Source organism: Schistocerca gregaria, chromosome 3 (genome assembly GCF_023897955.1).
Source record: "Schistocerca gregaria isolate iqSchGreg1 chromosome 3, iqSchGreg1.2, whole genome shotgun sequence".
Lineage (NCBI taxonomy): Eukaryota > Metazoa > Arthropoda > Insecta > Orthoptera > Acrididae > Schistocerca > Schistocerca gregaria.
Window position 1 is genome coordinate 505,408,092 of NC_064922.1, and position 13,403 is coordinate 505,421,494.

Genomic DNA, 13,403 nt, shown 5'->3' on the forward strand with positions numbered 1-13,403 from the left:
GCAGGTCTAGAGAGACTTCCTAGCACTCGCCCCAGTGGTACAGCTGACTTTGCTAGCGATGGTTCACTGACTTCTACGCTCTCATTTGCCGAGACGATAGTTAGCATAGCCTTCAGCTACGTCATTTGCTACGACCTAGCAAGGCGCCATAGTCAGTTACTATTGATATTGTAAATCATGTATCGTCAAGAGCGACGTTCATCCTTAATGGATTAAAGTGAAGTATTCCACCAGCTACGTTCGTTTTTCGGAAGTCTAATTTCCTTGTCCTGTTCCAGACCTCACGCCAGCCTGCGTGAGGTAAATCGCGTGCCTTTCGGCCTCCTCTAGTAACACGGTGTTGGCTCTCCTGCCAACCACAACACTTTTCGCAATAATTGTGCAACAGTTTCGAGGAACTGTGCCTTTGCCGTCAGCATGCGTGACTGTGGTGCTTCAAGGAAATATATGGAAATACGTACGAAGCCGACAACATACAGTGAATCACTTTAATATTCGGACACTATGATATGTTAACCTTGTATCATCATAACTTTATTCATAACAAAACATATAACCAAGTATTATATTCCGTGATGTGTCTTGTAAATAATAGCATAAACTTTTGTACGATAACGTAAATGAGTTCTTTTATACTACTATTTAAATACAACTCGATCCTATATTGAGATTAATTTAATATTCGGACACCTCGCAGGACTAATCATTTCAAGACAAGTTTTTGTGGAACATTAAATGTATCCATACCTTGCCGGGTAGCCATTCTGTTTTTCACTTCTTTGAAACGCTGCGGCATACTGAAAATGATATATTTTTTTTAAAAATAGTCCGCATGTAGACTGTCCCGTTCATTTAATCGACGCTACGGAGTTTCCTTGGACGATACTGGTGTTTTTCTAGTATGTTCCTCCAGTTCTCCCCACACATTCTCAGTGGGGTTGAGATCTGGTGATTGAAGTGGTGGTTGCAAGACTTTGGGGCAACTGTACAACAAATATTCCTGCACAGTGCAAGCCTTATGTTTCGGGTCATTGTCCTGGTAAAACTTGAACGTGTTTGATCTCCCCGTGGTTTTAGCAATTTCCCGTAAATTGATATACAGCTCCAGACAGGAACTCTGCTGCCATCTCCATACTTTACAGTCGGTTTAATATTTGTGAAGGTAAATTCTTCGTTCTTCTTCCGCCACACCATGCTTCGTCCATCCGACCGAAAAACTTAAATTTATTTTCGTCGGCAGAAACGACGTCTTTCCACCATATTTCATCCTTCGTAATAAATTCCCTGGAAAAGTACAATCTCTTCCTTCGATTCTGTTCATTTACATACGGTTTCTTCCTGGCCACTCTTCCATGATAGCCACTTTCATTAAATGCTCTGCGAATCGTTTGAGGATGTATCTTCTTGCCAGGCTCGTTCAGCAGCTTACGTGCTAATCTGGGTGCACTGAGTGTAGGATCCTTCTTTATTATCCGTATTAGCTGCCTCTTCTCACTTGCATCCAGCTTCAGCGGCTGGCCCTTTTGCGGTATAGAGTCGATGCGTTCCTCATTTTTGAATCGTCTGACGATATTTGCCACGGTAATCTTTCTTACGTTGAGCATTGCAGCAATTTGTCTATCCATTTACCTTTTCGCGTTGTGAAAAATTACAAGCTGTCGTATCTCAAAACTAGTATTAGCTTTGCGTGGCTTCGTACCGTCTGAACAGTTGACCGCGCTTGTAACACACACTTGCCTTCTGACTCGGAAGTATTTATCCCTGTGTGAACGGTAAAATCAATTGCGGCACTGCCATCTGTCCGGATATTAAAGTAAAAGACGGCTTTATTGCAATCGTACTATTTAACAACTGGTATACGTTCTGTAAACATCGTTCATACTATTATTTACTACACATCTATCTCCATGTAATACGTGGATATATTATATTTTTCTTTTATTCAGAATACAGTTATGATGCAGCAAAATAAAATCTCCTTAGACTCCGAATATTAAGGTTATTCGCTGTATATTCTTTCCTATATATCGTTACCTTCCTCCTATGGAAAGTTATGTCTAATCGAAAATAGTTTTGAATGACAGAACTATGAAACAGCGAAGCTAATCAAAATTTTGAAAAAAAAGAAAAAAAAACGCATTTGCGAAGAATGCTGAAGAATGCTGAAGATAAGTAAACTACTGTAGTGGTAGATTACCAGTTTTCCTCTAAACGGTATAAATAATCTTCAGTAAAATTTAACTTTTATTTGTTTTCAGCGCAAGAAGTTCTTTGTACATGATTGTTGCTATAAGAGCAACAAGCAACAAAATGTTGATAATTTCAGGTAAAACACATTAAACATGAAGTTATTTATTAATATGTTTATCTACATTTAGCGTTAGTTGTATGTATACTGGTTTCAAATAGCGTTCACTTTCTGATCAAGTTACTGTAACTATTTTACTCCTTTTTTATTGCACATTCCTTTTGGGACTTAGAATTGTCTTCTCTTCTGCGCCATTATCCCGATCTGCTGTTTTTATTATTTTATCATTTCTTTTTGGCATAGCTTAGTCCTTGAAACGCTTCTCGTAACAGTGATCTCAGTCACGCCATTTAACGATTCAAAAATTTTCCAGTTGCATATCTTGGGAGTGTTTGCTTTGTTACATATTGTTACGGTTTACTACTCAGAGGACTATTTAATCTTGGTATGTTATAAGAAATTTCATTTTGCTGAATAAAGGGCGACTCATGTTGCCTAGTTAAAAGAAATCGAAACGTTTTCCACAAATGACAGGACGCGTAGTGCATGCTCGACTCTTTTACATCTCTTTTTTTAATAAACAGTATATTCTTAATTGTGTTCGATAGCTCGTGAAATGAAGAATGTGGTGTGACACACAACTTTTCGCAAAATAGCCTAGATAAGTTCTCATTATGTGACGAAAGTTGGCAACAAGGTCACAATTTCACTTCGTAAACATACTGTAGCTGGAAAACTTTCGACATAACATTTGTCACATGCCTTGGCTGTTTCTACAAATATTGATATGTGCATTGCGACTGGTCTTCCAAGAATAATGCAAAAAGTGGATGGTAGACCGTACTTTTCATGGGATGTAAACAGAGGCGGTTTATTCATGTAGCACATGGTCCCGGTAGGGCATCCTTGGAGTTAGCTTATTAAAAAGAAAAGTATGAATTGAAAATAATCAATTTAGTGAAATGAGTGCAAAGCAAAATACGTTATGATATAAAACATTTAAAATTCACATTTACTCTGCTATAGCGCACTTATAAATATGACTGTATCAGCACTGTGCAATGCATTTAATGATTAATCTTTCAACACTAAATAAAAACGATTAGTGACTCCCTTGGGCCTGGCTTGCAGAGTACGAGGGGGATTTAATATTAGAAAGAGACTCTTAAGTTTTTTCTCTGTGTTTAGCTGAGATCTATTTAATATCTTCAAAGCAGCCAATGCGGGAAATCCGGCTTCATAAAGGTAGGATATTGAGAATGGTAATAGTATACGAAACGCTCATGTTTTCAGTGCAGAAAACTAGCTTTTCACTTCTGCCCAAAATTCAAAGAGCGATTTACGTATCACATTTGATTTCGCATTTCGCCACTTTCAAAAAATGGTTCAAATGGCTCTGAGCACTATGGGACTCAACTGCTGTGGTCATCAGTCCTCTAGAACTTAGAACTACTTAAACCTAACTAACCTAAGGACATCACACACATCCATGCCCGAGGCAGGATTCGAACCTTCGACTGTACTAGTCGCACGGTTCCGGACTGCGCGCCTAGAACCGCGAGACCACCGTGGCTGGCTCGCCACTTCCCGTGAAGTCTACCACAGTTGGGAGTTCTACCTGTTGGACAGAATAAATGGCCATAGCTTCGGTTTTATAAGTACAGTGCAATGGTGTTGCGGAATAAATTTAGTTAGTATTGGAGATTTGTAAGGTTTGTAACTGTGTAGTTTTAGCGTCAAAATACATTATTGTACATAAATTATTGTCGTAGGGGGAGGGGGTGGGGGATGAAAATTGATTGATAATTGGGTCACGAATACTCAAAGGTTGAGAAATACTGCCCGAGCACCAAACTACGAGGGTTGGAACTTAGTGGCAACTATTTATTCACAACCAATACAAAAGAGTTACACGGTTGCACCTGTTACTGTCCTTCAAAGTAGTCACCAGCGTTGTGTAGAACCCGTTGCCAACGATGTGGAAGGCTTAGTAAACTGTTAGCAGAGCATGTTCTGTTGATGGTGCAAACGGAGTGCTCTAAAGTTATGGTGATTCTCGTGTATGACTGTGATGCCCTTATCCTAACGCAACACGTGCCTCCATGGCAGACCGTCAGTGCACAGTATTACTGTTCATTTTTGGAGGTTCACCTGCGACTAGCTTTGCAAAAGAAGTGGCTACACTTTCTGCACAACCCACCCATCATTTCACAAGACAAAGTGCAGGCGCATACAGTGCAAGCTGTGGCTGCTCTGTTTGGTCGATGGGATTGGGAATTACTTTACCAGCCACCATACTCCCCAGACTTAAGTCCTTGTGACTTTGGTTTTATTCCGAAGATGAAGGAACCACTTCGTGGCACTTGTTTCAGAACTGTTCCAGAGATTCAACAGACAGTAGACCACTCCATTCGCACTATCAACATAAAAGGCTCTGCTGACGGTATACTATGCCTTCCACATCGCTGGCAATGGGTTCTACACAACTCTGGTGACTACTTTGAATGACAGTAAGAGGTGCAAACATGTAACTCTTTTGTATCAGTTGTGAATAAATAGTTGCCTCTATTTAAGTTCCGACCCTCGTACTTAGGTTGTTACAGGAAGTAGCCGGGCAACCGGTATGCACACACTGACTGACAGCTATTCATTTGAGTTAAGATTAGCGGTAATCCACTTCAGTGGTTGTCTTCCAAACATTTCTATGAAGTTTGTGGTGGTGTTGGCGGCACAGTCATGACTTGCAACCAAAGCTTGTCTCCAAAATTCTGTGAATAACCAAATTAAGACCCTTCCAATTGTATGAGTGAGTTAAACCAAATATCCTCTGTCACCTTTTTCTGTGTGACAAATAATGAGTATGCAGCTCAAGAAAGGAGCTTGGTTAATAGACATTATGAAGCCGTAACAGTCAGTGACTCAGGAATGTTATATGATTATTCTTGGCCAAGCAAAATCAAAGTTTTCTGATTTTAAGGAGTTCAATTGGGTCCAGATGCAGATGGCATGCCTTTTGAACAGATTACAGGATTGTTGCTTGTACCGATGACAACAAGTAGTGAATGGTTTGTGTACTATCAAGAGATGAAAAGGAGAAGTAAACCTTTTATTTGTGATGGTTGTGGAACAGTTCCTACTGTAATCATAGACAAAAAGACTTCATAAGTTTACTGTTCCAGGAAACTTCAAAATTACTGTATAAATTAAATACCACTACTGCTGCTGTGAGAACATATAGAGATGCAAAATGTGACAATGATTATAAAGCAAAAAATGTTGTATCAGTAATATGTCACTATTTCTTGATGGAACTGTATTATGCCATTCATAAGAAGACTCAAATATATAATGTCAAGCTTTAATAAGATGGTAATCGATTCACTGTGATGTGTTTCTTGCTGAAAATGAATGTAGTTTCTCATTGCAGGAAACTCAAATAACACAAATAGTAACAAGTACACTAGTATTTAATTAATAATATTAATGTGTTAGTAAAATAAAGGTAGAACTAAGAAAATTATTTTTAGTCTTTGTTCATCATATTTGATTCAATTTTATGTTAATTTTTCACAGATAACTTGGGAAAGCCAAGTCTGAATTTAAAATACTATATATTTTCCTAATAGTGCAATACAACAATTTCTACCAAATAAAAAATAACAATGAATTGACAGCCAAATTTGATTTTCGCTGTTTAAGGTTTCCATTTCAATTCATCACACCCAAAGTCTCACAGACTACACAGTGGATACTGTGTAAAATAAAATTAAGGTTAATGTTTGAGATGTGGACATTTTTAATGCTTCAAAATGTGACAAAAATTGCACTATTTTGGAAACTAAAAATTATCAACCCAAAAAAGAAAGGTCTAAAAGAAATTTGATATGTAACAGTTCAGGCAAACAACTACTATCGATCTACGAAACTATGAAACTCTGAGTTATCAGTAACCAGACCATTAATTGATTTCACATGGAATGAACAATTATCAGTGTTTTCAATACTTTACTTCTCTCACTTACATGTGCCAAGAGCAAAGTGATCCAAGGATTTGAGGGTTTCAAGTCTGATGATGATACCTAATTTTCAGATAATTCCTTTTCTGTTTGAGTCTGCTAATATGACAACTGTTTTCTTAATGAGATAAAAATTAACCTTGTAACGATATTGACAATAAATTTTCTGTAGTTAAATTTCACGACATGCCTAATCGATCATGATGATGCTTTCAGTAGGTAGGGCCGTCTCTGTCAAAATTTCATCAGTGCATTCAAATATGACCATGTCTGGTTAGTATCTCTCACTGAAGTCATAGTTGCCTACTCTGAAACAAAAAAGTTAAATTGTTTGGAAAAGATGCAGTATCAGTACCTACAAGTGCAAATTGTATGCAATCTACTGTATCCTGCTACTAGTGTAGCTGGGTGTGAGTATACCGAGTGTAAGATTGCCATGCATTTCTGCTCAAATCAATTGCCAACTGTATCAGCATGGCCCAGCCACTAAAGGCCGCCTGTAGGAAGTGTTCGCACAGTGTGGTCACAGCCGTGCCATATACCAGCAGCTCACACCTATATGCGTTCAGAGCAGTGCTGACTCATCCTCACTATGTTCTTTTAGTTTGTATCGCTCAAATCAGGTGTCCCATGTATCACTTATGTTGCATATTGTGTATCTTATTATGTGTGAAGTTACAAGAGGCTTATTTCGATTAGTGTTCAGAGGTTTGTGAATAAAGCCATATTTGTGTTACTTGGATCGGTTTCATGTATTACTTGTTTATACACAACTATCACAAATAAGTTAAAAGAGTTATCAGTGTTAGAGCAATCACTGAGGATATGCTTAGTCAGTTGTAGTTGGAAAAGCTGATTCTTCAAGTATGATCCCACTGAACACACAACCTTATAATTTAAGCAATTTAAACACTGGAAAATATTATGAAAAGGATAGTTGCTACTCACCATGTAGTGGAGATGCTGAGTCACTGTGTCTTAATATTACCACCTGGTCTGTGCAATTTACAGATGAGTTTCAGCCACAGTTACATTTACCAGTAGAGTTAGCATACAACATTAGTCTGGTTCACTTTCAGCACACACAGACACAAGCGTATTTGTGTATACACATCATTCGTTCATCTTTATCGAAAGGATAGATTGATACTCACCACACAGAGGAAGTGTCAAGTGCCAGAGAGGCACATTGAAGAAGGCTACTAGATATTACTAGTTATTGGACTAAGTCCTTCATCAGACATAGACAAAACCAAACATACTCACATTCACACATGCATAACTCACACACACTCATAGACACTTTCATGTGTGGGTGCTAACACCCAACTGTGAATGCATCTGAGGTGAACAACATTATTTGCTGGAGTGGATAGTCAGGATACGGATGAGTACTTGGATGGAGAAAGGGAGGGATAACAGGGTGGGAGTGTGGAAAGATGCTAATACAGCCTGAGGTAGGTGCAGGGTTGTGGTGGGGCAGGGTATTGTGCTGCAAAGTGCAGCACTAAGAAGCAATGCTGGAGGAAAGGGGGGCAGGGTGGCTGGAGGACAGGGACTAGTAAAGATTGAGGCCATTGGGGTTATGGGAATGGAGAGTATGTTAGAGATAGCTTTATGCACAAATGAGAAATGCTGATGTTGGTGAGAGGAATCCAGATCGTACAGTCTGTGAAGCAGTCAATGTAGTCAAGCACACCAAATTGGCCAGCATGCTCAGTAACTGGGTTGACCAGCTGTTTCTTGACAACAGTTTGGTGGTGGTGGTCAGTCAAGTGGACAAACACCTTGTTAGTGGTCACGCCTTCATAGAACAGTGGGGGGATGTATGGGGCAAGTCTTGCATTTAATTCTATTGTAGATGGGAGTTCTATTGTAGGGATATGAGTACATGGGCAAAGGGCTGGGTGCAGAGATGCCTCTCATGCTGCTTCTAGCAGACCACTGTTCCACCCTAGCTCCCAATCCCCTGTCCCATGTCTCATGTCATACAAAACCTAGATGTTAAAGATCTGGCCCATTGAGTCTTCCACTACCATCTGCTCCTGTCCTCTCACAATCGTCTCCTACCCCATCAAAGGCAGAACCACCTGTGAAAGCAGCCACATGATCTAACGACTTAGCTGCAACCAATGCCAATGTGCTGGGTTATACATGGACAAGACCACAAACAAGCTGTGACCAAACAACTGCTGGACCACCCAGTTGCTGAGCTTGCTGGCCAACACAGTGTGCTTAACTTCCGATATTGCTTCATAACCTGTTCCATCTGGATTCTTCCTACCAACACCAGCTTGCAAAGGAGGTAATATTCCTCTGACAAGTATATTGGTTTATTGTAGGTAACAATTCTCACTGTTAATGGAGTGTAATATAACTTCAGAAGTCATTTTTTGTCATGCTCACTTCAGCAACTTTTGCATATAAGAATTTATTTGAAACACAGAGTAATGCTACAAAGTAGACAGTAGCTTCAGTACATTTCTCTTTGTAAGTATGGCATGTAAACATACCCAAAAAAATCCATACAGTAATGGATTATTATTGCTATTGATGTTATTGGTTGAAGTTATTATTGGCGTAGATATTCACTGAAATTGTAAACACAGTTCTCACGTAGAAACATATTTAATTCTGCACTAAATTTAGCTTCCTCTTATAACTGTAAACTTTCAATGCACTGCAGCAAGTAATTCCATTGTGGCTCACTTTCCTGTGAGTGGGGTTACTTTTGTTCATTCTGTGCTAATCTGGAGGATCCAGTAGTTTGATTATTGTCACTATGAGAGTCAGCATTTAAATCAAATCTCCCAAGGTTGGTTCCATTAATCAACAAACCTGTATGAGAATAGGTATAGAAACTTAAATTTTTGCAGTCCGTTCATACAATGTGCTTTTGATGACACAAATGATGTAATTTGAGTAGTTTTTTCTTCCAATATAACAAATTCTTTTGAAGGAAAATTTGTTTTACTCTGGTACAATGTATCATTTGTTACAAGTGACTGAAAATATGCTATATGTGCTATTAGGAACTGTGGTATAAGCTGAATTCACTCACAGCTAAGATATCAGCTTATGAACTACAAGCCTACATGGCTGAGAGAGAACCAAGAAGGGGGCTTACATCATGATAACAAGAAGTGCCATAGCAGAACAACCACCTGCAAGAACTTTATGGAAGCAATGAGGAAGTGAGCCTTGGGGAGGACCAGAATCGACTTCCTGAGATCCTGACAGCCATCTCCCAATATCTGTATCTTGGATGGCACAGTCAACGGGAATCCTGAGTTATACTTCTAGTGTGCCATGGGCTAACCATCCAGACAAACAAGAGATCCTGATTGATTCTAATACTATGTACGGTAGTGTAGTGCTGCAAAGTCTAGTGTTCTAGTAGTGTAGTCCAGAATTATAAGTTACAAAATTTGGGATCTATCAATGCTGCATAGTGTATTAGGCCAGTAGCATGTGCATCCTGGATGAACAGATATATGTGTGCCAGATGGCCAAATGGTAGTAGACAGACTTTATTTGCTGTAGGTATTCTATGCAGATTTTTCCCCTCTTAAGTAGTATAATGCTTGTTACTACTAACACACATAAAATTATTATATAATTTTATGTGCTTCATTCATGCCAGTTGTTGTGCAATATTCAGTCTGTTATTTTATGTAGACAACAGACTATGCTAAGTGCATAGCCAGTGTCTCTATTAACCCTTTTTTCATGGAGCATTCATAACAGTGCTGCATCCAGATACTGATTTTAATGACCCCCCACATCATCCTGTTTCTACCAGCTAGTTCGGAAAGCTCATTTCACAGGTAATTGTTAAGGTAGAAGAGACAGCATTTTAAGTTTTGTTGGGATTTGGTTGTGACAATGCTTTTGAGTAGGATTAGTTAATTAGTGTATCAATAAAATGTAGTGGATGATAGTGGCAAACTCGTAGGATTAATAGACATTGGCTATGCACTTAGCAATGCATGGAAGCATCCACTTTATAAAGAAACAGTACAGAAGTAGTCTCACAATGGTTGACCACCTGATGTAAGTGATGATGCTGCTAGAAATACTGAACAGGAAGTACTATCATAATCAATAGAAACATGGTGCTTCCACCATAAACCGGATGATTAGATGCCATCCCCTAGGCATAATAGCGGGAGCCTTGCCAGTTTCGTAACTCAGACATAGCCTGTGACAACAGTGATTTAGGCAATCATTGGGAGATAGGAATTTTATCTGAATTTGGTGCAGCAAGTTTGCTGAGAAATTTCCAGCTAAGGACTCCATCATGAAGAACAGCATAGCCAATGTTGAGTTGCTCCTTTAATTTATTCATTAATATTTCCATATTTGCACAGATTGAGCTAAGGATTGCTATGAAGTTTTCCTTAATCTCCAGGTAACTCAACAGTCTCTGCTTTGAAATATTTTATCCACACACTAAAATTCTGCTAGCCTCCTCTTTTCATTCACCAGTTCCCTGTTGTGGAATTTTGTATTCTGATGCCATGCGGCCAGCCACTGTGGCCGAGTGGCTCTAGGTGCTTCAGTCCGGAACCACGCTGCTGCTGCTACAGTCACAGGTTCGAATCCTGCCTTCGGCATGGATGTGTGTTAGGTTAGTTACGTTTAAGTAGTTCTAAATCTAGGGGACTGATGACCTCTGATGTTAAATCCCATAGTGCTTAGAGCCATTTTGATGCCAAGCAAATAATTCTAAATCTTCTAATCATCTGCACCTTAAAATTCTCTAACCAAGGGATGATAGCAGTAGTTAATGTGTAACCATTAACAATTAAGGTAAAAATTTTTGAAACAAAGAAATTGCTTTGCTAGAAGTAATCGTTTAAGTTATCTGTTTATGCAGTGGTGCTAGTACATGAAAATATTGGAGGACTAGTTAAATATGTGTATTAACTTATTTATTGGACCTTATGTTGTCTGGGGTCACTAAGTAGATGTATCTCCTGCAAGTCATCAAGGGCATTTTTTGTGGTGGTTCTGAAGGGGGTTTTGTTTTTATTTTGTGTACATCTAATCACCCCAAACAACTACTGCTCACTGGCTGTTTCATACAATATCAATTTCCAGTGTGTAAGCAACATCTCCCGTATTCAACATAAATATCAACATGAATCTTTTGTTGAAATCTGTAGGTAAAAATATTGTTTATGATTCTCCATGCATTCTCCTAGCTATTAGCATGCTAAGTTAGTGTGTGTGATGCTCATTGCTAATAGTAAGACAAGAAGATTAAATCCCTATTACTTCAAGTAAAAGTGTACACATCTTTTTGCAGATCTTCATTGGAAAGTTGCTTTTTTCACTAGGTAGTATGCCAGGTCTTAGTTTTATTCATGTAACTGAATGTATTTAAAGTTATTTGTTTCTTATCCCTACAATTCTGATGGCTATACCTTGCATGACATTCCCTGTTCGAGCTATATACATCTGTAAGTATTAAATGTGGCTATACCTTGCATGACATTCCCTGTTCAAGCTATATACATCTGTAAGTATTAAATGTTTGTATATTCTACACATTCTCTTGAAGTACCTATTACATTTTGTAACTTCTTTATTGATGCAGGACTAGCCAGGAAGATAATTTTGTTTAGATACATTAAGAACAATTAAATTGGTACAGTGCAATTCACAATGGAGTTTTAAAGTTACCATTCCTGTTTTGCTGTTGTTAATGTAGACACAATTTGTGCAGTTATATTTTTTTTAACAAAGTTATCTGCTCATAGAGGACTTCATTATTATGATACACTTAATCTCATAACATGTATGAGTTAATTTTTTAACTAATTATTTGCACTTCTTACGCTGTTTGGAATGCTCTCAAATGGTTACTGGTCTACAGAAAGTACCATGCCCTTGCAATACATTGCTCATGGCTGTCTGTCTTCTCCAGTGGACCATTACACATTAGTGGATACACTATATATTTCAACTTAGAAATCAGGATTCTGATTTAAATAAAAATCATAGCCTTCTGCTCTCTCATTAAGGATTCAGCACAGGTTCTTCTTTCTGTGCATGTATCTTCAGCAAACTCCAGCTGTAGGTCACAGTAGGATGCAGCAGACATCTAACAAAGAAACTAAATGCTAGTCAGTAATAAAAGAGATTAAAAAGAAAAGATCTTGCTACTAGATGCAGGCTATGGCAGGGGTATAAGCCAGATGCTACAGGACAGTATAGGAACTGGATACCAAGTCACAAATACTGTGAAGCCAAGAGCTATTCTTAGCCAGGTGACAAAGGACATACGAATTTGTGGGAGGACTTTTATAAAGAGGATCAGGTAATCTTAGTAGGCAGAGCAGGAAACAGCTTGGCTAAAAACAATATTAGGGGTGACCTGGATGGAACAGGAGTAGTACCTTCACACACAAGTGTGATATTTGTGTAGGTTCTACAGCACCATGACCAGCACTAGGTTAACACTGCTGGCAGCACACAGAGTTGAGCGGGCTGCTGCCTGTTGCTCCAGTGGAGAAATTGGGATACAATAGAAATGGTCTCTATCTGAATAAGAGGAGGATAGATAGACTGGCTAAGCTTCTTGTAGAAAATGTACAGGGAGACACCATTACACAAACCCAGATCGCTGTGTTTAATGGTGACAGAGGGGAACTTTTTTCTGGGTTAGTCAGGAATCAGGCACCCTGTTATGAAAGAAATTAAAACAAAAGAAGAGTCCCACAAAGTGCTTAAGAATGCACAGAAATGTAAGATCAGCTTACTTCATAACAATATTAAAGCACTGAGTAATAAGGCAGTAGAACTGATTGTATGTTTGGAAAATTGAGAGCTCTCTGAAAAGATAGGTGTCCTGTGCCTGTTTTCACACCACATAACCACAGGGTTAGAAAAATTCAATATAAAAGATTACATTCTAGCATCTTACTCATGTAGAACTAACATGGAAAACATATGTAAGACAGAACACACATTCAAAAACATTGATAAAAGTAGATTTTCTAATGGTCAGCACATACAAATGTGTGCTTGTCAAAAAATAATGTAAAATAATTCATTTTTAATTGTAAATGTGTATAGATACTCAATGGGAAATTTTGAACTGTTTATGAGGAGTATGGATTCTCTAATATGCT